Below are 27,243 nucleotides of genomic sequence, written 5' to 3'. Positions count from 1 at the left end.
TTTAATGCGCCGCTTCAAATTCCAATTCTGCAGCAGTGACTTTCATTTTCAAACTCGTTTGTGTATCGTCTGGCCTTCTGCAAGCCTTCCCTCTGCGCGTACACCGACACAGACACAGACGTGTAATAACAGCCGCGGAGCCTCGCGCAGAGACCCGTGAAACCTCTGGTGTTTTATGATTGTTTTAAAGCACACTATTTCCCCTCGCTTTTGCTTATCGTTGGCGCACAGAGGCTGATTTTATGAAATCGAGTCCCAGATCCGCCATGTTCCTGGGTGTCTCACGAGGCCCTGCGCTTTTCATTGTTTGCCTGGAGTACCGTTTTCGAGATATTCTTTCCTGCTAGATATTCCAATTGACGGAAAAGGGACCCGAGGGCTTCATATTTGCTTTGCTTGTCAAAAGATAGTAACTCTGACGCATTTTTAACCAGCCAGCGGCGCAAACATCTGCATAACCGCAAACTCGGAATTTTGCTTTTAAGTGGCCGGGAAATAATGACAGACTTTCAAGGAACTGGCTCTTTGTAGACAAATCGAGGAAAATTGGTTTTAGATTGGTTTTTAGAAGTATCAGAAAATGAGATGAGAATAAGCATGGCTAATGTCTTTCTATGAAAAGCACACGTTTGCATGCAGAAACTTTTGTCAATCTGAATAATCCGGAGTGATTGCAGATTCTGAACCTTCTGCTTATGTGGACCCTAGATTTAGAAATCTGATTCACATATTCATTTACACATGCATGTACACATTTAGTATTTCGAACTAAACTTCAACGCATGCAGTGTCCAGTCGCCATGTTCAGAACGAGAAAGCCATAGAAATAGTGCCGCATACTCCCCTATTATGAGTTTTATAATCATATAATTAAATATATAATTAAATTAAATGTAATTATATGCCATTTTGTGTAATTTAGTTATTAATTTTAAATATGTAAACAAATTATGTATTTATTTTTAAAAACAACTGTTTTATTGTATTTCAAATTTTATTTATTTGGCTTGTATATATTACATGATTTAATGTGCATAATTTAAGACTGGTGTTTGCAAGCTTTCATGTATGTATAGTAATATTTATAATATGTAAATTTTAAATATTTAAAATAAAAACTTTATTATATCAAATCTTATTTATTTGGCTTGTAACATGGTCATTGCAAGCATTTTTTATGTATGTATTTTTATATTATAATTTCTATAATATTGTTTTCTGTTATGCTTTTTATAATATTTAAATGTTAAATATTTAAAATAAAAATTTGAGTTTTATTATATATCAAATCATATTAATTTGGTTTGTAACATGTTTATATGTGATCCTTGCAAACATGTTTATAAATGTTTTTTTTTTTATATGTTATAATTTTTATAATATTTTTCCATTATAATTTTTATAATATTCAAGTTTTAAATATTTAAAATAAAAATGACAGTTTCATTATCAAATCTTATTTATTTGGCTTGTAACATCACTTTAACCTGGTCCTTGCATGCATTTTTTTAAAATGTATTTTTATATTATAATTTTTATAATATATTTTTTTCTACTATCTATTTTTTTGTATAATATTTAATTTGTAATTTTTTTGTATAATAATATTTGTATTTAAAATATAAATTGTTATCTTATTTATTTGGCTTGTAACATGATTTAAACTTGGTCCTTGCAAGCTTTTATGTATATGTACTTTCATTTTATAATTTTTATAATATTTAAACATCATTAAAGTATTTAAAAATATTTTCAAAGTATTTAAAATAAAAATTACAGATTTATTATGTATCAAATCTTATTTATTTGGCTTGTAAAATGATTTAAACCTGGTCCTTGCAAGCATTTTAATATATTTATTTTTTTTATTTATTTTATAATAGTTAAATCTCAAGTGGTTACAAGCATACTTTTTTCCTATTGATCAGATGATTTCTGGTTTACACCGTGTATGTCTTTCAGATCGAGCTCATTTGGTTTGATTAAAGTGTTTACATGAAGCTTTTCAATCCAGTCGAGTCATCAATATGTATTATTTGGGTTCATGTAAATGTATCTATTGTGAATGCAAAGTCTTGGCTGTGCTGTTTGCCCCACCAGTCCAGTGTCTAATGAGGCCCCTGATAAATCGTAGCAAACTCTAATTTTTCTTGCAGAAGCAGTGCTCTGAAACACTATAAATAACCGCCAGTCGCATTAGGTGCCACGTCAAACCCCCCAAAAGTCTATTACGATCCAAGGCCATCAGCAGATGTAGCTGATCTGAGTCGTATACTTGTTCCACCTCGTCCATCCATCTTTTTTTCTTCCTCCGCTCTGACGGTTATCAAGCGGGACCTGTTGAGACACAGCGGTTGTCTTTGCGGTGTGGTTCTGTGATGGGAGATTGAAAGCCATCATCCCAAAGAAGCGCGCAGGAGGGTTTCTCTTTGTGGAAGGTCATTAGCCGACCGGCCGGAGATGGCAGATCCTGAGGTGGCACCCCGGGCTGTGATTCCACATCTTTTATTCGTGCTCTCTCAAGAGGCGTGTGTTTTTGATATTCCCAAGCTCGGTCTCTACTGTTCCACTGTCCTAATCCCTGTCAAGGGCCTCCCTGGTCTCTAGTCAATAAAGGGCTTGTGGACAACATTCTCACCAACATTTGGTCTGATCACAGGGAGAATGAGCGCTAAGTACCTGTCCAGTGGCAGGTTTGTTCGCGTTCAGGCGACGGCCACCGCTGTGCTTTATGAAAGTCCTTTGAGATGTGCCTGACTCATCCCTGTCATCTTTATGGATATTGGCTGATGGAAAAGCCAATGCCAAGTCTTAAATATTTAAAAAGTGCTGCATTCTATACTTTATTAGTTTGTTTGTTTATTATCTGTTTATCGTCATTGGTAGTTTTTTATTTATCATATGTTCCTTATTGTATACTTTTATAGCATTCTTTTATATATTTATTTGTTTCATTCTATACTTTGTAGTATGTGTCTATCTATCTATAAATCATCTGTCAAAGGTGATGCACTCCGTGTCATTCATGATTTTATTTTATTTTATTTTAGATTTTAGATTTTGTCAATAGCCTCATTCTGTACTTTGGTATTTATTTATTTAATAATTTTATATTTTGTTATTAGCCTCATTCTATACTTTTATATTTATTTATTTATTTATTTAGTCAATAACCTCCTTTAGTTATTTATATATTTGTCAAAGATGCTGCCTTCTATTTTTCTGTACAATTTATTTTATTTTTTGTCAAGAGCCTCATGCTTTACTTTTGTAACATTTATTTATTTATCAAAGGTGCTGCATTTCTGTTTTTCTCTACTATTTTTTTTTTATTTTATTTGATTTTTTATTTGATTTGATTGTTTTGTCAAGAGCCTCATTTTATTTATTTATTTATTTATTTATTTATTTATTTATTTATTTATTTTTAAAGGTGCTACCTTCTATTTTTCTGTACCATTTATTGTAATATATTATATTATATTATTTTTTTTTTACATTTTATTATTTTGTCAAGAGCCTCATTCCGTACATTTGTGGCATTTATTTATTTATCAAATGTGCTACGTTCTATTTTTCTGTACTTTTTATTTTATTTTATTTTATTTTATTTTATTTTATTTTATTTTATTTTATTTTATTTTTATTTTTTTTTTTTATTATTTTGTCAAGAGCCTCATTCTAAACTTTTGTAGCATTTATTTATCAAAGGTGCTAAGTTCTATTTTTCTGTACTATTTATTTTTTTTTTTTTTTTTTTTTTGATTATTTTGTCAAGAGCTTCATTCTATACTTTTGTTGCATTTATTTATTTGTTTTTTTTTTTTTTTTCAAATTTGCTATTTGTTTTATTTTTCTGTACCATTTATTTTTATTTTATATATTATTTTATTTCATTTCATTTGATCAAAGAGTCTCATTATATACTACTGTAGCATTCATTTTTTATTTAATTATCCCTCCACCAGATTTGGACAATGAATAAATAAATTATGCATAATAAAAGTATGCATAATCATGTATTCATTACGTAATATTTCAGGGTTTCAACAATAAGGACAATTTTATTTTTAAGTTTATACATGTTTACATTTATATATAAATAATGTTTTCCTCCATTTTATTTTTTATTTTTACTTTACTTTTAATTTTCTTTCAACTGAAAATATATTTTTGTAGACTGGAAATTAAAAATTATAAATATGACATGATGAAATTTTGACTAAATGATATTTTCATCAAGACAAAAACCATAAATAAAACAAAAAATAATGGAAAAAGAAAGTTTAGAAAGTATTGTGGATCTGGAATGGCACAAGGAATGTGAAATTACATTTCATTTTGTGGTAAAACATCTCTTTAAGAATAGACTTGTATATGTAAATACGCTTTGTTGTGATTGGCTGCCATCTTTGCATTTGAAATGAGAAGCTAACCACAGTCATATTGTAACTTTAAAGAGGTAGTTCACCCACAAATGAAAAATCTGTCATCGTTTACTTTGCCTGTATGACAGAAACAGAAAAAAAAGAGCTTTTGAAAAATGAACAATGAAGTCAATGTTGGTTAGACCCCAAATTATCTTCTTTTGTGTTCAACAGAAGAAAGAGGTGCAAATGGATTTGGAGCAACATGATGGTGAGTAAATGATGAGAGAATTGTCATTCTGTGATGAACTGTCCCTTTCAGACACTTAAGATCATCTCAGTATCAATCCCATCTCAGAAATCCAAAGACGTGTTTGTGGAATTGGGAGCATCTTAAAGAAAACTGTTCTGATCAAGACATCAAACAGCGTTATGATGTGAGCTGTTATGTCCTGCCAAAACCAGCTCAATGAGCTCCGTACGCACGGTCTGACGTGCCTATACTGAATTCACGCCGTGTTCACTCATTTGATCAAAGACTCACTCTAGCAGTGAGGTTCGGTGGTGTTTTGTTTATGTTTGTCTTTGGCAGGAACCTCCGTATCCCCGCGAGAGCCCCGAGATAAAGATTTGTACGACAATGATAGACGCTCATCCAACTGTGTAAACATTAAAGTGACAGCATAAATTATGTGGCGATAAACAGGTAATTGAATTGTCTTGAATAAATCAACAGGGATCGACAAAAGCCCCCGCTATGATTTTTGAGCAAAGGATTTTGAATGCTTTGCTCAAGAATACAAGAAGAAATGTGTCAGTCCGATCGCGTTGCGCCTTCCACAGATCATGTTAACTGTGAATTCTGTCATCATTTACCCATCCTTGTTTTCCTTGAAACTCTTATGAAAACTCCCCTCCTCGTGGAACACAAAGGGAGTTATCAAAATGTCATTTCTGCTTTTCCATACAATGAAAAAGCATGACAATCACTGGCTGTCTAGTTGGATATATACAGCTTAGTCACAGGTAACTTGAATTTGAAGACCAGCATTATTGATTTTCTTTTTGATTGCATAATAATGGTAGTGTACTGTACAGACAGATGTCACTTTTTTTTGTCAGATTGCCTGATTATTGGATTAAACTTGGATCTGATTTCTTTTTTGATAATTGTGAACACCTTAAATCTGCAGTCAGCAGACATTCTTATAGCTTCACTGACTGATTATCAATTAAGATTGGTGCACAATAGACCAATTAGAGCACAATTTAGAGATGATTTATAATATTTTATTTTATATTTCATTTTATTTATTTATTAATTTTTTTGATAACTCTTTTTGTGTTCGAAATGTGTGGGGAAAGTCAAACTAATTTGAACCCATGTTAATTGAAACCTCCTAGACTAAAAGATTTTATTTATTATTATTATTATTATTATTATTATTATTATTATTATTATTTATTTATTTTTTACCATTTTGAATACTCTTTTTATGTTCCAAATGCGGGGAAAAAGCAAACTGATTTGAACCCATCCTAATTCAAATATTTCATTTTATTTCATTTTATTTCATTTTATTTCATTTTATTTCATTTTATTTCATTTTGCTATCACTTTTTGTGTTCGAAATGTGTGGGGAAAGTCAAACAAATTTGAACTTATGTTAATTGAAACCTCCTAGACTAATACATTTTATTTATTTAGTTTATTATTATTATTATTATTGTTATTATTATTATTTTTTTTTTTATTTATGTATTTATTTTTTATTTTATTTTATTTTATTTATTATTATTATTATTTATTTATTTATTTATTTATTTATTTTTTTTACCATTTTGAATACTCTTTTTATGTTCCAAATGCAGGGAAATGTCAAACTGATTTGAACCTATCTTAACTGAAACCTTATAGACTATTTTATTTTGTTTTATTTTATTATTAATATTATTTTGCTAACACTTTTTGTGTTCAAAATGTGTGGGAAAATCAAACAAATTTGAACCAATGTTAACTGAAATCTCTTAGACTAATACATATTTTTATTTTATTATTTTATTATATTTATATTAGATTATATTTATATTATATATATTTTATTGTATATTTTATGTTCCAAATGTGGGGAAAAGTCACATTTTATTTTATTTTATTTTATTTTATTTTATTTTTTTATTTTATTCTATTTTATTCTATTCTATTCTATTCTATTCTATTCTGAATACTCCTTTTATGTTCCAAAACGCGGGGAAGAGTCTAAATAATTTGAACCCAGGCTAACTGAAACCTTATAGGTGAATATTTATTTTATTAATTTATTTTTATTCATTTCATTTTTTTTTTTTTCTTTTTTTCTTTTCTTTTTAGATTTTATTTTTAAATGTAATTAAATTACTTTTATTTATTTATTTATTTTTTAATTCACTCTTTTTGTGTTCCAAAAGTGGGAAAAAAACATTTCAAATGGATTTGAACCCATGCTAATTGAAACCACCTAGACTAATAAATCTTATGAAGCAGGAACTGCTAAATGCTACTAAGTAAATCCACTACTTTTATTTTGGTCATGTCTTATCTTGCCAGCACTGCGACATGTCCCCGCAGAAACCATTTGCGTGCATCCCGAAGTAGCTGATCATTTTGTTTTAAACACATCGCTTTAGCGGCTGTAATAAACCTCACTCGGCTATTGGCCGTTCCTCGTGCTGGTAGGGGTCAGATTTTTGAGTCGACATATCCCCAAAGCTTGTTCGGGTAACTCTTGAGCACATTTGATTGAAATCTGTTGTCGCTGATTGGCACGGCGCTTCTCCACCGAGACGTAATGGGAGCAAGGGAGAGCCAAGGCTAAGAGGCTAATTGGTTGTTCTCAAGTGATTGATGTCAACGTTGCTCAGCAATGCCAAATTAGCAGAGCCCAAGGTGAGCCGAGTGCAGGCAAGGACCCACGAACAGGCAAATAATGGCCTTGATGCTCATAAAAATGTGCACAGACACCAGATGCCACTCAAAGGGCTGTCAGATACCCCTCTGCTGATTGATGGCAAAGAGAGAACTTTCGATTTAGGCACGGGGGCTCTCGGCGGGCTGGATTGATTTCATCGTGGGGAGACAGGTGGCCGTTTCGTGCACGCTTTAATCAGAAAACCCTCAGGTGGGGCTCAAGTCTGCTCGGTTAAGTTGCTTCGCCATTGACTTTCCCTCCAAAAATCGAGAGGGGGACCTTGAGCTACAGTTGCCACCCCATATTTCCTGGCGTCGTGTCCTGCAGCAGCTGTCATTCAAGCTCCCCTCTGAATTTTTGGAAAGCTCATCTTTATTATCCGTGTCAACCCGCTGCTTCCAGCAGTCGTGGGACGCGACGGAGGGACGACCGGAAAGCTGCGCCGCAGCAGATGTGCGCCGCACTCGATTGCGTTTTTTCCTCCTATGACTGTAGATCACACGCTATTACCACTCGCACTGGCTGTGTGATCTACTAGGGGAAAAGCAGCAGTCTGGGCAACGATTTGGAGCGCTGCACATCTGCCGAGCGAATCAGACAGTTTTATTTTTCTCTCAGTGAGGTAAAAAAGTTTCCTGTAATTGCATGCAGAAATAAACTGTTTGCATTTGTACTTTGCATATGGCGAGTTTGTCAACGATGTTATGTTCAAACTGTATGGATTGACAGGTGACATAGTTGACAATCTCACCATTTTGACACATGATTTCAATGGCAATAACCAAATGTTATTTTACGGATCAGGTTAACCTCAAATTTTAATATGTATTTGAAGTAAAATCATAAAAATATTGCAAAACCATAGCAATGTACCCAAGTTGACAGGCAGTTAATATGTACTCCCTGACGAAAGGTCATTGGAAATCACATATAGAAAAAATAAAGACAATATTTACTATAATGCGTTTTAAAATGTCCACGGTTGGATGAAATATAAAATTTAATATAATATATTTTATTCGGGTTTTTTTTAAATATTACTTTTAATAATATTTTTTTTTTTTTTTATGTAATATATTTGATCTTTTTTTTTTTAAGGTATTTGCATTACCAAAATAAATTTAATATAGATAATCTTCAGTTTATTTTTATTCATTTTGAATTTAAGACTCAAGGCCCATTAAGCCAAGTTCAAGCAAACTGAAAACAGTGTCTTTTTAATGGATTAAATATAATATTTCTTAAGAAAATTGGTCATTAATCCACAGACATGGGCTGTGTTTGCTTTCCGGTTTTCCCTCTGAGCGTCCGGAAGGCGTAAACGTAAGCAACAGAAACTTCTGAAGTCTTTTGCCAGGAGTGAAGGAATAAACTGGCTCTTATTTCTCATTAGAAATGGAAGAACAAATATTCCGGTGTTTGTTTAATAAATTATAAAGGGAGAGGGTCCGCTGGGGCTCAGAAGCTATGAAAAAATGTGTGAAATTAATTTGAACTAATTGAATAGCCTGGAGTTCCTGCATTGAATCCAAGGAATCCGGTAATTCCCTGGTGGCACGACCAACAGGTGACTGTATTAAGAAACGCAAGTCTTTGTGGATTCAAAATGGGTGTTTTTCAAGGATGATTGCCTGTTCATCTGTTCATATGTATGCCTGCAATAATTTTCATAAGTCAGACCAATTTTAGGAAGTTTTATGACTAAAGAGTCCTGAAACCCTCTGTTTCAGCATTGGTTAGTGGAGGAAATTGAAAGCAGAGACAGACAGCAAACAGCATCTATTGATTCAGACAGTTTTATTTCACTCTCACTAAGTTCAAATCAGATTCCTACAAACAGCAACTGATGATTATGTGCATGGGTTTTATATAGAAGATTATAAACCTGGAAGATTTTCTTCACTAAAAAACAAGAAAGACTTTGTATTGTGGCACAGAGGTTGCATAAGTGCATTTATTCAGCATTTATTAGTGCAGGCTGGCTTTATTTCACTTTCATTTGAGCAGAATATCTCAGTGTAGATCACTAAACTCCAACATACATGTTTGTCGATATTTTCAGCTCATCTGTATTTTTGCAGTATTATTTTTTGCAGACATAGTGTGTGTGAATGGTTGCCGGGTTGTGCAAATAAAGTAAAGCACAGGGCAGAAAATGTCTTTTTAGGAGAGAAGCTCTGATGGGGGATTTCAGCTCTGGTATCTGGCAACTCCATGGATAAAAACTCATGGAGGTCTGTTTTTATGTAAATATAGATACATTATATTTTAAAATACAATTTAGTCTAAAAAAATTTTCAACGATATTGCATGTTGTGCCAAGTGAGTGTGAGAATTTTCAGCTCATCAATTTTTTGTTCTGCACAAATAATGCATGTGAATGGTTGCTAGGTTGTGCAAATAAAGTGAAGCACAGGGCAGAAAATGTGTCATTCTAAGAGAGAAGCTCTAATAGGGGGATTTAAACTGACATCTGGCAATCCCATGCATGAAAACTTATGTTTTTTTTTTGTTTTTTTTTTAGCAAAAATATAGAAATTTTGAATACAGATAATTTGTAATGTATACAATATATAAATTTGTAGCTCATCAGCCTTTTTTGCAGAAATTGTGTATGCAAATGGTTGTGCAAATAAAGCAAAGCGTAGGGCAGAAATTTGTCCTTTTAAGAGAGAAGCTCTAATAGGGGGATTTAATCTATGACATCTGGCAATCCCATGCGTAAAAACTCATGGAGGTCTATTTATTTATTTATGTATTTTGGTTTTTTTTTTGAGTAAATATAGAAACATTTTGAAATATATATATATATATATATATATATATATATATATGTGTGTGTGTGTGTGTGTGTGTGTGTGTGTGTGTGTGTGTGTGTGTGTGTGTGTATATATATATATATATTTTTTTTTTTTTTTTTTTAAGTACAATTTAGTGTCAGTTTTTCCTTCACTGATATTGAATGTTGATAGTCAGAGTGAGCATTTAATCATTAGCAAATATTTTTCATCATAGTTTGTGAAATTTTGTTGAAATTTTTAACGTATCAGCCTTTTTTTCTGCAGAAATAGTGCATGCGAGTTGTTGCCAGGATGTTTAAATAATGTGAAACACAGGGCAGAAAATGTATTCTTTAAGAGAGAAACTCTGATAGGGGAATTTAAACTGACATCTGGCAACCACATGTATGAAAACTCATGGAGGTCTATTTTTTATTTATTTATTTATTTTTGTGCCAGGTTGCACAAATAAAGTAAAGCACAGGGCACAATGTGTCCTTGTAAGAGAGAAGCTATGATAGGGGATTTAAACTATGATATCTGGCAACCCCATGCATTAAACTCATGCAGGTCTTTTTCTGCAGAAATAGTGCTTGGAATGGTTGCCAGGTTGCACAAATAATGTGAAACACAGGGAAGAAAATGTGTCTTTTAAGAAACTGTGATGGGGAATTTAAACTGTGACATCTGGCAACCCCATGCATAAACTCATGGAGTGTTTTTTTTTTTTTTTTAAATGTAGAGAAAGTATGAATATAGTTTTTTTTTTTTTTTTTTCCAAGTTAGTCTCATAATTTTTCTTCAGCAATCTTGCATGTTGGTAGTCAAAGTGGGCGCTTAATCGTCGAGAATATTTTTCGTCATAGTTTATGAAATTTTGTTGAAATTTTCAGCTTATCAGCCTTTTTTCTGCAGTAATAGTGCATGTGGATGCTTGCCAGATTGCACAAATAAAGTAAAGCACAGGGCAGTATATGTCCTTTTAAGAAAGAAGCTGTGATAGGGGTTTAAACTGACATCTGGCAACCCCATGCATGAAAACTCATGCAGGTCTTTTTTTTTTTTTTTTTTTTTTTTTTTTAAATGTAGAGAATTTTTTATTTTATTTTTTTTACTTCAATTTAGTCTCATAATTTTGCTTCAACAATATTGCATGTTGATACATCTGGCAACCCCATACATGAAAACTCATGGCTGTCTTTGTTTTTTTTATGTAAATATAGAGAAATTTTGAAATATATCTATATCTATATATCTATATATATATATAGCAATAGATGTTCAGCTAATATATATTTTTTTGTCATAGTTAATAAAATTAACACTATTTCATAGATAGTAATGGGCTCTGTAATGTAGTGTTTCATGTCCCTCTAGTAAGAGGTTTGAGATAAGGTGGTTTGTGATGTTCTGAGTGTTTCCATGTAGGGAATTCACCATTAAACGAGAGGAGTGCGAATATGGGAAAAATATGAAGGCAAGATTTAAGGGCCGGCGCTGATATTGGACCCTAATGAAAGCAGCGCACAGTTACTGAGATCCGGGGTCTGCTTCGAGAATTGACTATCTGTCTGTGAGTACCAGTAATTTAGAAACCTCACCAGGAGAGATCAGTTGAGTTATAACTCTCTGTTTTGCTTTTTCTGTCTCACTCCCTGTCTCTCTTCACCACACTCGTCTCGCGCACTTAAACTCTTTCCCGTCCTCCGCCTTCATTCTGTCTGGACTCGGCCTCTCTCATTAATCATGGCACACAGACACTGGCTTTGGCCCAGTCTCTCTGAAGGTCAGGCCCAGTGAATCAGCACTTGAAGTTTGCTGGAGAAGAGAGCAGCTCTGCCCTGTAACGGCAGCTCGCCGGACCAGTGGCCGTCACACGGCGGCCCGCCGTAAACATGTCACACGCTGAGCACGCTGGACAAGCCCTCGTGTGCTGCTGGGTTATTGGATTGGCCCCCGAGAGCACAGCTGTGAAATAGAGATCGGCATTGTGCTGCTGTCTGCTCCCTATTTCTTCTTTCTTGCTTCCTTCCTTTCTGTAACACTTTATATTAGCTTTCATTAATGTGTCAGCAATAAAATAGCATTGATTAAAATCAGTTTGCTTCACAAATCAGTAGTTGATGTACATTCAAAGAAAATACAATAGATAAACTACCAGTCAAAAGTTTTTGAACAGTATAATTTTAATACTTTTTAAATAATTCTCTTCTGCTCACCAAGCCTGCATTTATTTGATCAAAAATACAGCAAAAGCAGTAATATTGTGAAATATTTTTACTGTTTAAAGAAACCGCTTTCTATTTGAATATATTTTAAAATGTAATTTATTTCTGTGGACAAAGCTACATTTATAGCATCATTACTCTTCAGTGTCACATGATTTTTTGGGGGGGCAGAAAGAAATGATAGAAATTAGTACTTTTATTTAGCAAGGATGCTTTAAATGATTTTGTATAATGTTACAGAAGATTTAATGCTGTTCTTCTAAACTTTCTGTTCATGAAAGAAACCTGAAAAATTCTACTCAGCTGTTTTCAACATCAAAATATTAATAAATGTTTTTTTGAGCAGCAAATCAGAATATTAGAATGATTTCTGAAGGATCATGTGACTGGAGTAATGATGCTAAAAAACGGCTTTTTGAAATCACAGGAATAAATTACATTTTAAAATATATTCAAATAGAAAACGGTTATTTTAAATTGTAAAAATATTTCACAATTTTACTGTTTGTGCTGTACTGTGGTGAGCAGAAGAGACTTCTTTAAAAAAAAAAACATTAAAAATCTTGCTGTTCAAAAACTTTTGACTGGTAGTGTATATATTCTTAACTTATATATTGAAAGAAGCTGCCTATATTCAACAAGATTGCATATATTTGATTAAAAATACAGCAAAGTCTGTATTATTTCTAAAATATTGTTACAATTTAAAATAACTCTATTTCTATCTATTTGAAAATATTTTAAAATGCAATTTATTCCTGTGATGATAAAGCTGATTTTTTTAGCATCATTACTCCAGGCTTCAGTGTCGCATGATTATTGAGAAATCATTCTAATATGCTGATTTGCTCCTCAAGAGTTCTTCTTATCAGTGTTGAAAACATGATACATTTTTAAGATTCTTTGATAGATAGAAAGTTCAAAAGAACATTTAATAGAAATCTTTTTGTAATATTAACATCTTTGCTATCACTTTTGATCAATTTAATGCAGCATTTTTATATAAGTATATATGTGCATACATATACTACTGATCTGTGATCTGTAATATTACATTTTTTATATAAATTAATTTTTAATATATCCTTCCTTTCTTCCATTCTTTCTTCCTTGCCTCTGGAAACACTTTAAATATCTTTCATTATGTAATTAGCACCAAACAACAAGTTCATGTGTCAAAGTGATTTTGCTATAAATAAGACGACTGAAACAGCTCATCCAATCAGAGTCAGAAATCAGAGAAAGTATTTGTATTGATAAAATGATATAATGCATACAGAACATAGTCATTTTTACGTCAAAGCATAAAGGAAATAACAGGAAAAGCAAAACCATGAGTGCATGTCAAAATCCTTTAATCCACATAACCCTGATCATGTCTGCACAGGATTTGCATTTGTCTTCTCAAATGGTGTATTGAATAAGTGTTGCTGTAGCCTCCGCGTGTCATTCTGATGAGATGTGATATAGTTGACTCAAGGTTGAGCTGAAATGCTTTTCATCAGCTGGACTCATAAATGAACATTTGCATTTATCATTTGCCAAACACTTTTTTCCAAAGTTACATTTAGGGCCTTCATTCTAGCATGCACGTTTTGCACAGACGATTTTCTCTTGCTTATTCAAAAAATGTCCAAATCCGGTTTGTGTGGCTGCTGCATGAAGCCCAGACGCTTGGATGTTATTCGCCTGTGGTTGTTCTCAGCTTCACACTTATCGCTTGACAGCTGCCAATATCCTGTGTGTTTCCAGTCAAACATTCTGCATATTGAGTGCAGCTTTGCCTGTTGTTTATCACGGAGCGCCGAGACGCGTTCGAGTCTTTGTTTACGGATAAACCCGTGTGCTCTTACGCAGCATAACCTTGGATGCTTAAGCAAACCCGAAGTGAATCTCCCCGAGTGGAAGGGCTTTATGTGTTTCCATGGTATTTCAGCATGCTGAGCTTTAGAACTGGACTGACATTTCCTGATTCCTCGTGTTTTTCTTCCAAGAGCGCCGCGGCCGAGCATAAGCAATAGCAATTAGTTTGGGGACCGGCGGAGGGAAATGCCGTAAACATATCTGAGCTCAGAAGTGCAAATGGACAGCCTCTCTGAAATGCAAAGTCGACCCCGTCCCAAGATAGATCGGTTTACTGGCAATTCAGCGCCTCAGCCACAACAAATATGCTTATTGTGTATTTCTTTATTTTTCCCCCTCAAGGCATCATCTACCTGTTCGTTCTGTTTGAAAGTCAGAAGGAAGCGATCAACGGGCTTTGTTTTCCACACGGAATCGGCGAAGCTTTCCGACGTTTCTTGGTCACAGCAGCTTTATATCTGTCAGAGGTAGCGGAGGATTTACATGAGCTCGACAAATACGTAAAGCCGCCGTTTTTAACCCTGGAGGCAAGCCTGCTTTGTAGTAGACGCTTTCTCTATAGCGCAATAAATCTATACTGACAACTACAGCTCACACGGTGAAATGTAAAGCGTGACAAATGATCTCCTTTAAAACATACTGTGTGCACCAGGTTCTTAGAGAAGTAATATTAGTATTCATGTTAGCTTCATACAGGCTTTGATTTAAAGGTATTCAAATATCATTACAAAAGGCTTCACTACTTTTAATAATGAAAGATTATGCAAAGATTATGGATAGTTATGCAATTCAGATATTTTTTTAAACTTTTTGTCCCACAAAAAAAATCTGAAATTGACAGCAGGAGTTTTTCAAATCCTTGTCTGTATGATTCTGTCTATCTATCTATCTATCTATCTATCTATCTATCTATCTATCTATCTATCTATCTATCTATCTATCTATCTATCTATCTATCTATCTATCTATCATCGTTCTTTCTATTGTTCTAATGTTTTGTCTAACATTCTATCAGTCTTTCTATCTATCTATCATCTATCGTTCTATCTATCCATCTATCATCCATCATCTATCTATTGTTCTATCGTTCTAACATTTTGTATCTTTCTATCTATCGTTCTATCGTTTTATCTATTGTTTTATCTATCGTTCTATCATTGTCATTTTATTGTTCTAATGTTTATCTATCGTTCTATCTTTTGTTTTATCTACAGTTCTATCTATCGTTCATTCTATTGTAACGTTTTATGTAATCTATCTATCTATATGTCCATCTGTCATTCTATCTATTGTTCTATTGTTCTAACGTTCATCCATCTGTCTATCCATCTATCGTTCAGTTTATCGTTCTGTCTATTGTCCTAACATTCATCCATCTATCTATCTATCTATCTATCTATCTATCTATCTATCTATCTATCTATCTATCTATCTCTCTGTCTGTCTTTCTTTCTATCTATCATCTGTCTATCTATCGTTCTGTTTATCATTCTTTTATCGTTCTTTCTATTGTTCTAATGTTTTATCTGACATTCTATCTATCAATCTACCGGTCTGTTGTTCTAACGTTCATCCATCTATCTGTCTATCCATCTATCTATCATTCTACCGTCCTATTGTTCTAGGTTTTATCCATGTATCTATCGTTCTGTCTATCGTTCTATCGTTCAATCTATCGTTCTTTCATTGTCGTTCTATCTCTACCTATCGTTCTATCGTTCAAACTATCATTCTATCGTTCTATCTCTATTTATCTATCTATCGTTCTATCTGTCATTCTGTCATTCTATCTCTGTCTATTATCTTTCTGTCGTTTTATCATTTTATCCCTCTGTCATTCTATCATTCTATCTATCATTCTATCTAACATTTATCTATCTGTCTATCGTTCCATCGGTCTATCTTTCATTCTTTCATTTTATCTATTGTTATTTAGTTCTATCTGTCGTTCTATTGATCTGTGCGTTATAGTTAATTTTAACTCAGAAATTGCAAGCATGTTTATCCTAAGGTCTTCAAATCCTTCTGTGTGAATTTTTTTTTTTAATACATTCATAAAGGCAAAATAAGTGTAAAAAAAAAACAAGTGTCATGTTGTTGGCCTCCAAATGATATGTTTAAATAATTTATAATAGCTGTACAAAGCTGTAGAGAAATATAATCTCCATCCTGTTTCTGCTTCTCCGTCCTCCCAGCAGTCACATCCTGAGCAGCAGCACATAAAATGGACCTCTGTGCTCATGCTGTGCTGTCAGCCAAGACTTGATCTACAGGCAGCCATCTTTAGAAAGGCAGGATGGCAGATATGCAGCCGCAATCTGACGTCTGTCATGCTGAAATCCAACCGACAGAAAGGGAAAATCACAAATGAGATCTCTTTAATATGTCAATTATATTTCCTAGACTGCCGTAAGATTGAGTCAAGGGCAGATGGAGAATTCTGCTTAATTTTCCTGCTTCTCGGGTCTTTCTCTTGAGAAAAAGACCCCAGTAATCTCATGTGTCTCCTCTAGAGCTTCAAAATTATCTGTTGTTCTTCCTATCATTCTGTTTCTCTGTCGTACTCTCTATCTATTGTTCTGTCCATCTGTATAGTTCTATCATTCTGTTGATTAATCGTTCAATCATTGTAGAGTTCTGTCTATCATGTGTCTATGTATGCATGTATGTATGTATCTATCCATCTATTAGGCTGTATCTGTCTATCTATCTGTCTATCTATCGTTTGTTCTATCGTTCGTTTTCTTTTTTGTTCATTCTATTGTTCTATCGTTATTTTATCGTTTTATCGTATATAGTTATCTATCCATCTAACGTTCGTTCTATCATTCGTTTGTTCATTGGTTTGTTTTTCTTCATTCGAGCTTTATTTCGTTCATTCTGTCATTCTATCTGTCTATCTATCTGTCTATCTATCTATCTACCTATCTATCTACCTATCTATCTATCTATCTATCTATCTATCTATCTGTCTATCTATCTATCTATCTATCTATCTATATTCTACCTTTCTAACTATCTATCTATTTATCATTCTAAGGGTCTATCATTTGTTGGTTTGTTCGTTTCTTCGTTTCTTCGTTCTAGCTCTTTTTTTCTGTTTCGTTCATTCTGTCGTTCTTTCTATCTATCTATCTTATCTATCTATCTATCATTCTAAGGGTCTTTCATTTGTTGGTTTGTTCATTGGTTTGTTTGTTCGTTCACTAGCTCTTTCTATTTCTATCTATCTATCTGTTGTTCATTCCATCATTCGTTCATTCTAGCTATCGTTCATTATATCATTCTATCTGTCTATCTATCTGTCTGTCGTTCGTTCGTTTTATCATTTGTTCGTTCTAGGTCTTTTTTTATTTTGTTCATTCTATTGTTCTATCTTTCTATCATTCTTTTTATCTATTGTTCTGTCTATTGTTTGTTCATTTTTTGGTCCGTTCAATCATCCTATTATCTATCTATTATTTGTTTGTTCCATCCATAATTTGTTCATCTGTCTATCTATTGTTCTATCTATCGTTCGTTCGTTTGTTCATTCGTTCATTTCATCATTTGCTCGTTCTAGCTCTTTTTCTATATCGTTCATTCTACTGCTCTATCTTTCTTTTAATATATCGTTCTATCTATTGTTTGTTCATTTTTTGGTCTGTTCCAACGTTCATTCATTGTAGCTATTCTCTTTCATTCATTCTATTGTTCCATCATTCTGTTATCTGTCATTTGTTTGTTTCATCATTTGTTTGTTCTTTCTATCTATCTATCATTCTATCTATCGTTCTATCATTCTATCTAAGCCTCAACCTAAAATTTTTCTTCATATTTTAATGGTACCGTTAAACACAGTCACAACGTGATGAACAGTGCACAATAACAAAAACCGTGCGTTGATCTTTCGCTCATAGTTGCCCTGTAAACACCAGAGATGAGATCCATCCAAAAACCTTCATCCTCAGTGATAAAGAGCCGGCGCAGCGGGCCCTCTGACATTTTCAGGGGTGGAGAGGTGATAGGCTCTTTCTATGAGTTATTTTTACAATGATGCTGCATCCATCAATTTCTTGGGAACGAATCAAATCAAATAAGTGCTGTGTGGGCAAAAAGCAGCGAGCAGCGTGGAGGGTGCATGGCGCATGCTGATGAAAGAGAGAGAAAGAGAGAGAGACTTGCCATAGATGCACCTCCTGAATTAGGCATGAGGATGCCTGCCATCTTTCCAGGTAAAAAGCAAAAGAATGCGATCTGCTCTCCATCCTGGTGAAGACAGAGTACCTCTCTACCTGCATGAGGGGATATATAGGATTGTTATTGATATTCTTGACGTGGCGTACTATTTCATATTGTTTGCCACAGGGCTTTATTTGCAACTTATGGCATGTCTCGTACAATTTATTTGAACATAGTTTTGGATGACGTTCATGTCTGCTTTGCATAAAATCTGATTGAGGAGCGCTAGAAACCACCGACAACTTATATTAAGTATTTACTACACCTTTCAAGTATGCATCATGCGCTCACTGGTTCTCAGTCCCGGTCCTAACATGTTTGTGACACTGTGACGTGACATGAAAACAAAAATGAACCTGTGAGCATTTATGTGACACAAAAGTATTGAATGCAGCATGTAACCTCTTTTATTTGAATGCAAACATGTTTGTTTGTTTATTACCAAGGACGCAGATTGATTGATTTCAAGTTAATGCAGTAAATGCATCATAAATGCAATGCAATAATTAGCAGACATTGATTTCTGGAGTCAAAGTTTTAGATGAAATTCAGCAGTGAGAGTGTTTGCATTGATATTCCTTAGGTTTGCATTGATTGTTCACCAGCATATGAAGTGCATTCATCATACGGTATGTAGATGTGCATGCATTTTTCATGATCGGATCAGTCGAACTGAACACGCTACAGAAGTATGTACGCGATCTCAGTGCGAAAGCTTCAGGTGAATTGTTTTATTTATAAATCATGGTATGTTTCAAAGAAAAGGCCATTCTTTGGGTTTGATCGGTGTTCTCGTGTCATATCGAGTTCTGACGGCTGATTGATTTCAAACCCGGCGTCTGCCTGCTGAAGCTTTGTGAATTTCCGTTAACAAGAGAACATATGAGCTCCATCGAGCTTTTGAACCCTTTAAAGGGATCATCTTCTGAAGTCACAGTCACCTACGTACATATAGGTTTTCAGTCCATTACATCAGCTTACGTAAATTACCTTCACGCCTTTGAAAGATGGTTTTACCAGTAGTGCCAGAATGACAGCACCTAAACGAATGAAGCACGCTGTGTCGAACCCGAGGCTAGGTTCGGAATGGCATACTACCATACTACTTGTACTATTTTTGGAGTACTGTGCACAGAAATCTATTTAGCAGATGCAAAACAAATTTGGAGTTGTGTTTCAGGTGAAATGTTTGTAAAACCTGATACTTTTTTCAATGTTCAGTATGCAGTTAGAGCACTTTGTGCTTAAGTAAAAAACATTATTTTTCAAAGTTTTAAAAGGTTATAGGAGCATGTGTTACAAGAAAATGCTATTTAACTTTTTCTACTTAATTTTATGTTCAGTTTAATTGTTGCTTATTTTACAATTTCTGCCATTTTTTTTTTCAGTGCACTGTGATCCCATTTTATTTCTAGACTAGATTTTTTTGGTCAAACTGCTAGGGAGTTATGACATTTTTACGTAAAATTGAATTTAAAATATAACATTATATCCACAATACATGCAATTCCACTGAATTGCATTTAAAAAAAATATACCAATTTATATATAATGCATTATAGAGGAAAGGTATTCATGATGTACGTTTTAATACATTATATCTTTAAATGAATAATTGTAAAGTTAAAATTCATTATAATATTTGAAGATTTATTCTTCATTTATTTTAATATATTATACTTTCTAAGGTTAGGAATGAATAGATAAGTATTATGTTTTATAAATGTGCATTTTAAGGTGTAAAATAATGCTTTGAAACTGCCATTGTTAAATGCATTATATATAAAGGCTTTAAGTGAAGTGTTACTAAGTATTTTAGGACGTATATGGGAGAATAAAAAATATATATATATATTTTTTATTTTTTTTATTTATTTTTTTCCTCCAATCATTATGTTTATTATTTAATTGAAAATCAGGATAAATATATTGTTTTATTTTTGTTTAATTGTAATTATGTATTACAAAAAAAATGTCCTTTACTAACAATATTTTTGATTGTCATGAAAATTGGCTTTAGTTTTTTCAGATTTTCTTATTTCTTTCTTTTCATTTTCCATTAAAATATGACCTGGCTAGGTGTTCATGAGATTCACCTATATCCAGAACAGTATGCAGTGCTTTAGAGTTTCATTAGGAACATATCACCCTGTCTTTGGGCTAGTTGAAGTGTCATAACCTTCCTCTATCCCTGTCTGTTCCTATCATCGCTGCTAGGCATCTGAGGTGTTCGGGTCAGTCCAGAGCAGGGTGAGAGGTGAAGATACCTACTAACCATCTCGGCTTTTCTATAAATGAGATCCCTGCCCTCCATTTTCCACCCAAGGTCTCCGAAATGTGGCCACCGTGAGGCTGACTGGGAGAAATGGCCACCAGGTTGCCAGTGACGTTCCGTGGGCAAAAGGTTCAATTACTTCAGTTGTCGTAGAGCAATAAATGACAAATTAAGTGGCTGGCACCGGCTACTGCTGCGAGGAGCGCGCACTGGAATACTAATGTCTGACTGTGTCTAAAGATGCTGGAGAAGGGAGATAGACAGGGAGAGAAGCTCGCTGAAGCCTTTGCTGATAGACAAAACAAGACATTTCAGCAGCCAAGACCAAACTTTAGGGAGCCATATCTGTGGAAAATGCTGGGTTGTTATTAATGTCCTTCTCATTGACTTCTTGTCTCAAAATTACACAATTAACCACATATAGGAATTGACAAGATGGGTACAGACTATTACATGAAGTATACTCTTAAAAACACACTTCATACACAAATGTAATCAGGATATAGAAGTTTGTTTCCGCCACTAAATAAAAAATAAGGTAATTGCACCTTTTTATTTCACAGTTCTGTTTTTCTCATAATTGAGAGTTACAAGGTCAGAATTGCATTATATAAACTCACAATTATGAGAAAAGTCTGAATTGCTAGATATGAACTTACAAATGTGATAGTCAATTACGAGTTTGTATTGCACAATTCTGACTGTATGACATGCAATTGGTGAGTTTATATCACAATTCTGACTTTATAACTCGCAGCTGTGAGTTTACATCGCCATTCTGATGTTAGAACTCACAATTTTGAGTTTATATCACGCAATTCTGACTATAGGACATGCAATTGTGGTTTTACATCACAATTCCGACTTTATAACGCGCAGTTGTGAGTTTGTATTGGACAATTCTGACTGTATGACATGCAATTGCAATTGAGTTGCCATTCTGACTTCATAACTCGCAATTGTGAGTTATCACGCAATTCAGACTTTTTTTCTTTATAACATTCTGATGTTATAACTCATAATTGAGAGTTTATATTGCGCAGTTCTGACTGTATGACATGCAATTGTAGTTTTACATTGCAATTCTGACTTTATAACTTGCAATTGTAAGGTATCATGCAATTCTGACTTTTTTTTATATATATGTATTTTTGCCGTTTTTGCCTTTTATTGATAGGACAGTAGTGAGACAGGAAATGAGAGGTGACGGGATCAGGAAAGGTCTGCAAGCTGGGACTTGAACACGGGATGCCCAAAGCACAACGGCGCTGCATGTCGACGCAATTCCCTCAAGGCTATTGGCGCCGACCGCAATTCTAACTTTACTGAACGTAACTGAGTTTATATTGCAATTCTTACTGTGTGGCATGCAATTGCAATTTTACATCACAGTTCTCACTTTATAACTCACAATTGCAAGTTTATATTGCGCTCTTCTGACTGTATGACATAACTGAAGTTATAGCAATTCTGACTTTATAACTTGCAACTATGAATTTATATCACACAGTTCCGACTTTATATTTCGCAATTGTCAAGTCAAGTCAAGTCACCTTTATTTATATACCGCCTTTAACAATACAGAATTGTGACAAGGCGGCTGTACAGTATTAAATAGGAAACAGTACATCAACAATGCCAAAGGCAACATTAAACACTCACATTATAGGTAAAGGTAGTTAATCAAAAACAATAAAATAAAATGCAATATTGTGTTAAGAGAAAGTGTCCCCAACTAAGCAAGCCAGAGGCGACAGCGGCAAGGAACCAAAACTCCATCGGTGACAAATGGAGAAAAAAACCTTGGGAGAAACCAGGCTCAGTCGGGGGGCCAGTTCTCCAAAAAAAATTGTGAGTTTCTGTCATTTACATCGCCATTCTGATGTTATAACTCGCAATTGTGAGTTTATATTGCGCAATTCTGACTGTATGACATGCAATTGCAACTGAGTTTATATCGCAATTCTGACATTATAACTCGCAACTGTGAGTTATCACGTAATTCTGACTTTTTTATATATATATATTTGGTGTTTTTAAATAATGGCGCAGACGCTGTTTTGTTTACTACACATAAACGCCTAACGCTCGCTGTGTTTTCAGCATCTGCATCAGTATATGAGAACATGAACACATGAACACATGAACATCATCTCTAGAACTGCTCTGAGAGTCACTTCATCAGCATTTTACCGTTTCTTTTGCAGAAAACTATCATCATATAATGAAGACCCTAAATGCAACCTGTCCAAATAAAAGTTTGGTTTTAACTTGACAGTCAGAAATATATTAAAATATTACTTAATCTAAAGATAGTAGGACTACTACTACTACTACTAATAAAAATATTGTGAAAACAATGTTTAAAGGATTTTTACCAGGAAAAAAAATATTTACCAGAAAATTGTAAATGCACAACACAGTATTTCTGGAAAAAAAAAAAAAGAAAGAAATTATGCTATTATCTAATTATGCTTTATAAATTCATTAGACATGCTTTTGATTATTAAAATGTAATGAATCTATTAAAATAGAATCCAGAAAGTTAATGGAAAACAGAGATTCACAAACAAAACTGAATTTGAGAAAAATAATATAACGTATGTCATAGGGCCTTAAAAACTTAATTTTTGTTAAACTTTTAATAAATTGCTGTTAAATTCTGCATGTTTCATGATTTCAATTAATTAGACATGCTTTTTATATATATATATATATATATATATTTTTTTTTTTTTTTTTTTTTGTTTTTTTTTTTTTTAAAAAACTGGCATGTGATTATTTATTTATTTATTTTTTTTAAAGGGGGGATGAAATGCTTTGTTTTAATAGATAAAATAACTATGATCTCCATTTGGATCATCTGTTATTCAATTACTTTTCCTGTTCTATGTTTTTTTTTCTTCGTAGTATCGGTTCAGTAGTAGTATTGTGATATTTTAGTCAGGTGTAATATTGAATTAAAAATTTTGGTATTGTGACAACACTAATTCTGACTATAATTTGCAACTGTGAGTTAATAGCACGCTATTCTGAATGTATGGCATGCAATTGCAAGTTTATATTGCGCAGTTTGGGCTTTATATTTCGCAATTGTAAGTTTCTACCATGCAATTCTGACTTTAGAATTTGCAATTGCGAGATTATATCTAGCAATTCTGGCTTTATGGCATGCAGTTTCTTATTTATTTCAGTACTGAGAAAAAGTCAGAATTACAAGATAAAGTCATTATTATATTTTGCCTTTTTTAATATATTTTATTTTTATTTTACTTTAAAAAAAAAAAAAAAACCATTTAAGTGTTTTTATAAACATGCTTCTATAAGAAGTTGAGTTGTATTTTGTGAATCTAGTTTTGCATGCTTAATTTGACCTAACATGTTTGATTCAGTTCATCTCAAAAATGTTTCAACTAAAAAGTGCTCACCGGATTGTAAAAGGAGACATAATAGCACGAGAAAGCACAATACTTGTCATTCATCGTCCACTTTTGCTCTTATTTATTTTTGTGCCTTTTCAATGGCTTTTCCATTTCACTGTCTTTGCATTTCCCAAACAAATGCCCCATTACCTCCAGAGTGAAAAACTCACTTCAGCACTTCAGCTGAAGGAAACAAAAGACGAAAAATAACCTTCAAATCTCCAACAGCAACACAGAGACTGAAGACAGCTGTGGCCTTACGTCATAATAAAAGAGGATTTTTCCTGCTCTTTTGAAATGTGAATGTGCACTATCCAATTTATTTCATTTCAGGACAGTTGATTTCTCTTTTAATATTGCAGCTATTTTCTTTAAATTAGACAAAAAATTATGACTACTAAAATGTTATATTTCTGATTATTTTAGTTTATTTATTTTACTTCCCATTCATTTGTGTCATTTTTTTTAATAGAATTTTAAATCAGTATAAATGTATGCATATGCATGGTGCATCGTATGCATATTTTTATATTTAATAGCACAGTTTTTAATATTTAAACATGCAGTAGCTAAAGTCCTGTTTAATTCTAAGGTTGGGAAGGTTGAAGATGGTCACGATAAACTAAATGATGACAATTTGTGGTGCACAAAGCCTTGACTAACATAATAAGTGGGCTTAGGGAGCGAGATAAATGTTAATCAGTGATTTGTTAAAAGGATAAAGTAAATGAAGTGCTGTCTTATGATAGGTTTATGACTTAAAAAAAGTCACTTTTCCCGAATCGCGTCGGCAATCTTAAACGAAACTTCCATTTAGGATCCCGTCATTTGTTTTCACGCCAGACAACAAAATGTATTCTCGGTTCGGCATAGATCACCACAGAGCTTTCTTTCTTTTCACGTTTCTCGTTTTATAATGAGTTTCCTGAGGAAGTGCTGGCGTGCATATCCTGGCACCGCGATTCTTTATGAGAGCCGAGGCATATCATTGATTGACTGTCAACAGACAGCCGCTTCTGCGCCCCTTAAGTCATAGCCGCATCAATGAATCAATGTTTTACCTAAGTGAATGCTGGAACATTACCTGCAGGTCAAAGACCTCATAAACAGCCTAGTTATGTAGAAGGGGAATAATCAGTTTAGTAGCATCATGCTTTCAGTAGTTGTTGTGTAGAGAAAATTGTGTTATCATAGTAAAGTCACTATAATGCACAGCTTCTCATGGCTTATTAGTGCTGCTTGCTAGACGTGTGACACTGAAGACTGGAGTAACCGTTTTGAAAATTCAACTTTGCATCACAGGAATAAATTACGTGTTAAAATATATTCAAATAGAAAACAGGCATTTTAAATTAAAATAATATTTCACAATTTTACAGTTTACTGCTGATCTTCAAACAAATACAGCTGTAAACAATTAATAATTGGGAAGGCCCCCCAGGGAATTTCAGTAACAAAAAATATTCAGAATTACTTCAATTCATATCCTTTTAACAGTATTACTGATAAACATTTGTTTATTATCTCTGCTTATTATGGTAGTCAAAGCTTTGTGCAAATTGTCATATAATTTAGTTTCTCAAACTTAAAATTAATTAGAATCTTAACTATTGTAATTCTTTTAATGTTAAAAGTGTGCATGTAAAATACTGTGCAGAAATTATTATTATTATTAATAATAATAATAATTCTTTATTAATGTTTTTAATAAATATTTATTTATTTTATTTTATTTTAAGGGTCACATGGTGGCTTAAGTAGCCATGACCTTTTTGAAAGTAAAAGCGTGTATGTAAAATACTGTGGCAGAAGTTAGTAGTAGTAGTAGTAGTAGTAGTAGTAGTATTTATTTATTTATTTATTTATTTATTTATTTATTTATTTATTTATTTATTTTTATTTATTTTCTGAGGGGGTCACATGGTGACTTAAGTAGCCATGACCTTGTGAAAGTGAAAGGTGTGTATGTAAAATACTGTGGCAGAAATTATTATTATTATTATTATTATTATTATTATTATTAATTTGATTTTTATTTTATATATATTATATTATATATTTTTATATTTATTTATTATTATTAATTTTATTTTTATTTTTTATTTCTTTTTTATATATTTATTTCTTTTTATTTATTTTTTAAATAGTTTTATTTATTTATTTTCTGAGGGGTCACATGGTGGCTTAAGTAGCCATGACCTTTTGAAAGTAAAAGTGTGTATGTAAAATACTGTGGCAGAAAGTATTATTTTTATTATTATTATTATTATTATTATTATTAATAATAATTAGATTTTTTTTTAATTTATTTTTTTATATATTTATTTATTTATATTTATGTATTTTTGAGAGGTCACATTGTGGCTTAAATAGCCATGACCTTTTTGAAAGTAAAAATGTGTATATAAAATATATATAAATATATATAAAACTGTGGCAGAAATTATTTTTAGTAGTACTAGTTTGTTTGTTTATTTATTTATTTGTTTATTTATTTATTTATTTGAGGGGTCACATGTTGGCTTAAATAGCCATGACCTTTTGCTTGCTATTTTTTTTAATTTATTTTTTATTTATTTATTTATTTATTTATTTATTTTAGGGTTGTCATCTTGTATAGGCCGCTAAGTGACACTGGTAACTTCTCACAATAGTTGGTAACATGAACTGCAAACAACTGGCCAGATCACCTTTGCAACTACAGCTAGCAAGCTTCTGGCATCATTGCAGCATGTTTTGACCGATTTTGTTATTGTATTGAGAAGCTTTTTAATGTCTCATTCTCTAAAAGCTCTTTAAAAACTGGAACAGTTGGAATTGCAAATATGACAGTTTTTTCCATCAAATATCGTCGAATGGTGTCTTGAGTGTGACATTTGTCTTCCATATCTGCTTAAAGCTGCCAGCGCTAATTATGACAAGAGCCGTCTTCTCGAACCATTCCTCTCTGTCTGTAACGAGATGTTAGGACTGATTTTCTGTTCCGCAGGTACTCGTGCCTTTAAAATTACACTGTCAGAGGAAAAACTCATCAGTTTTTTTTTTTTCATGCTCTGCAATGCTGTTATTTCTACCCTCACAGATTCATAAACAGCGTCATGAAAATCGCAAGTGATTGGAAACCAGAGCCTGTGGTGCT

The 27,243-nt window shown here is 33.0% G+C and overlaps 1 protein-coding gene across 4 annotated transcripts in view; it reads left to right on the top strand.

Moving 5' to 3' along the window:
- Positions 1 to 27,243, top strand: part of LOC127170119 (leucine-rich repeat transmembrane neuronal protein 4) — a 197,283-nt gene that overhangs the window by 59,649 nt on the left and 110,391 nt on the right. The window contains exon 3 of one of the 4 annotated variants that reach the window (XM_051117914.1): positions 21,860 to 21,982. The exons of the other annotated variants lie outside the window; for them this stretch is intronic. The gene's annotated coding sequence lies outside the window, so the exon portion shown is untranslated. Of the gene's footprint in view, positions 1 to 21,859; positions 21,983 to 27,243 lie in introns of those variants that run through there. 4 annotated transcript variants of the gene reach the window in all.

This window comes from Labeo rohita, chromosome 8 (genome assembly GCF_022985175.1).
Source record: "Labeo rohita strain BAU-BD-2019 chromosome 8, IGBB_LRoh.1.0, whole genome shotgun sequence".
NCBI classification, from domain to species: Eukaryota; Metazoa; Chordata; class Actinopteri; order Cypriniformes; family Cyprinidae; genus Labeo; species Labeo rohita.
Note: the sequence above shows the minus strand (reverse complement) of the source record. Positions and strands in the feature narration are given on the sequence as shown.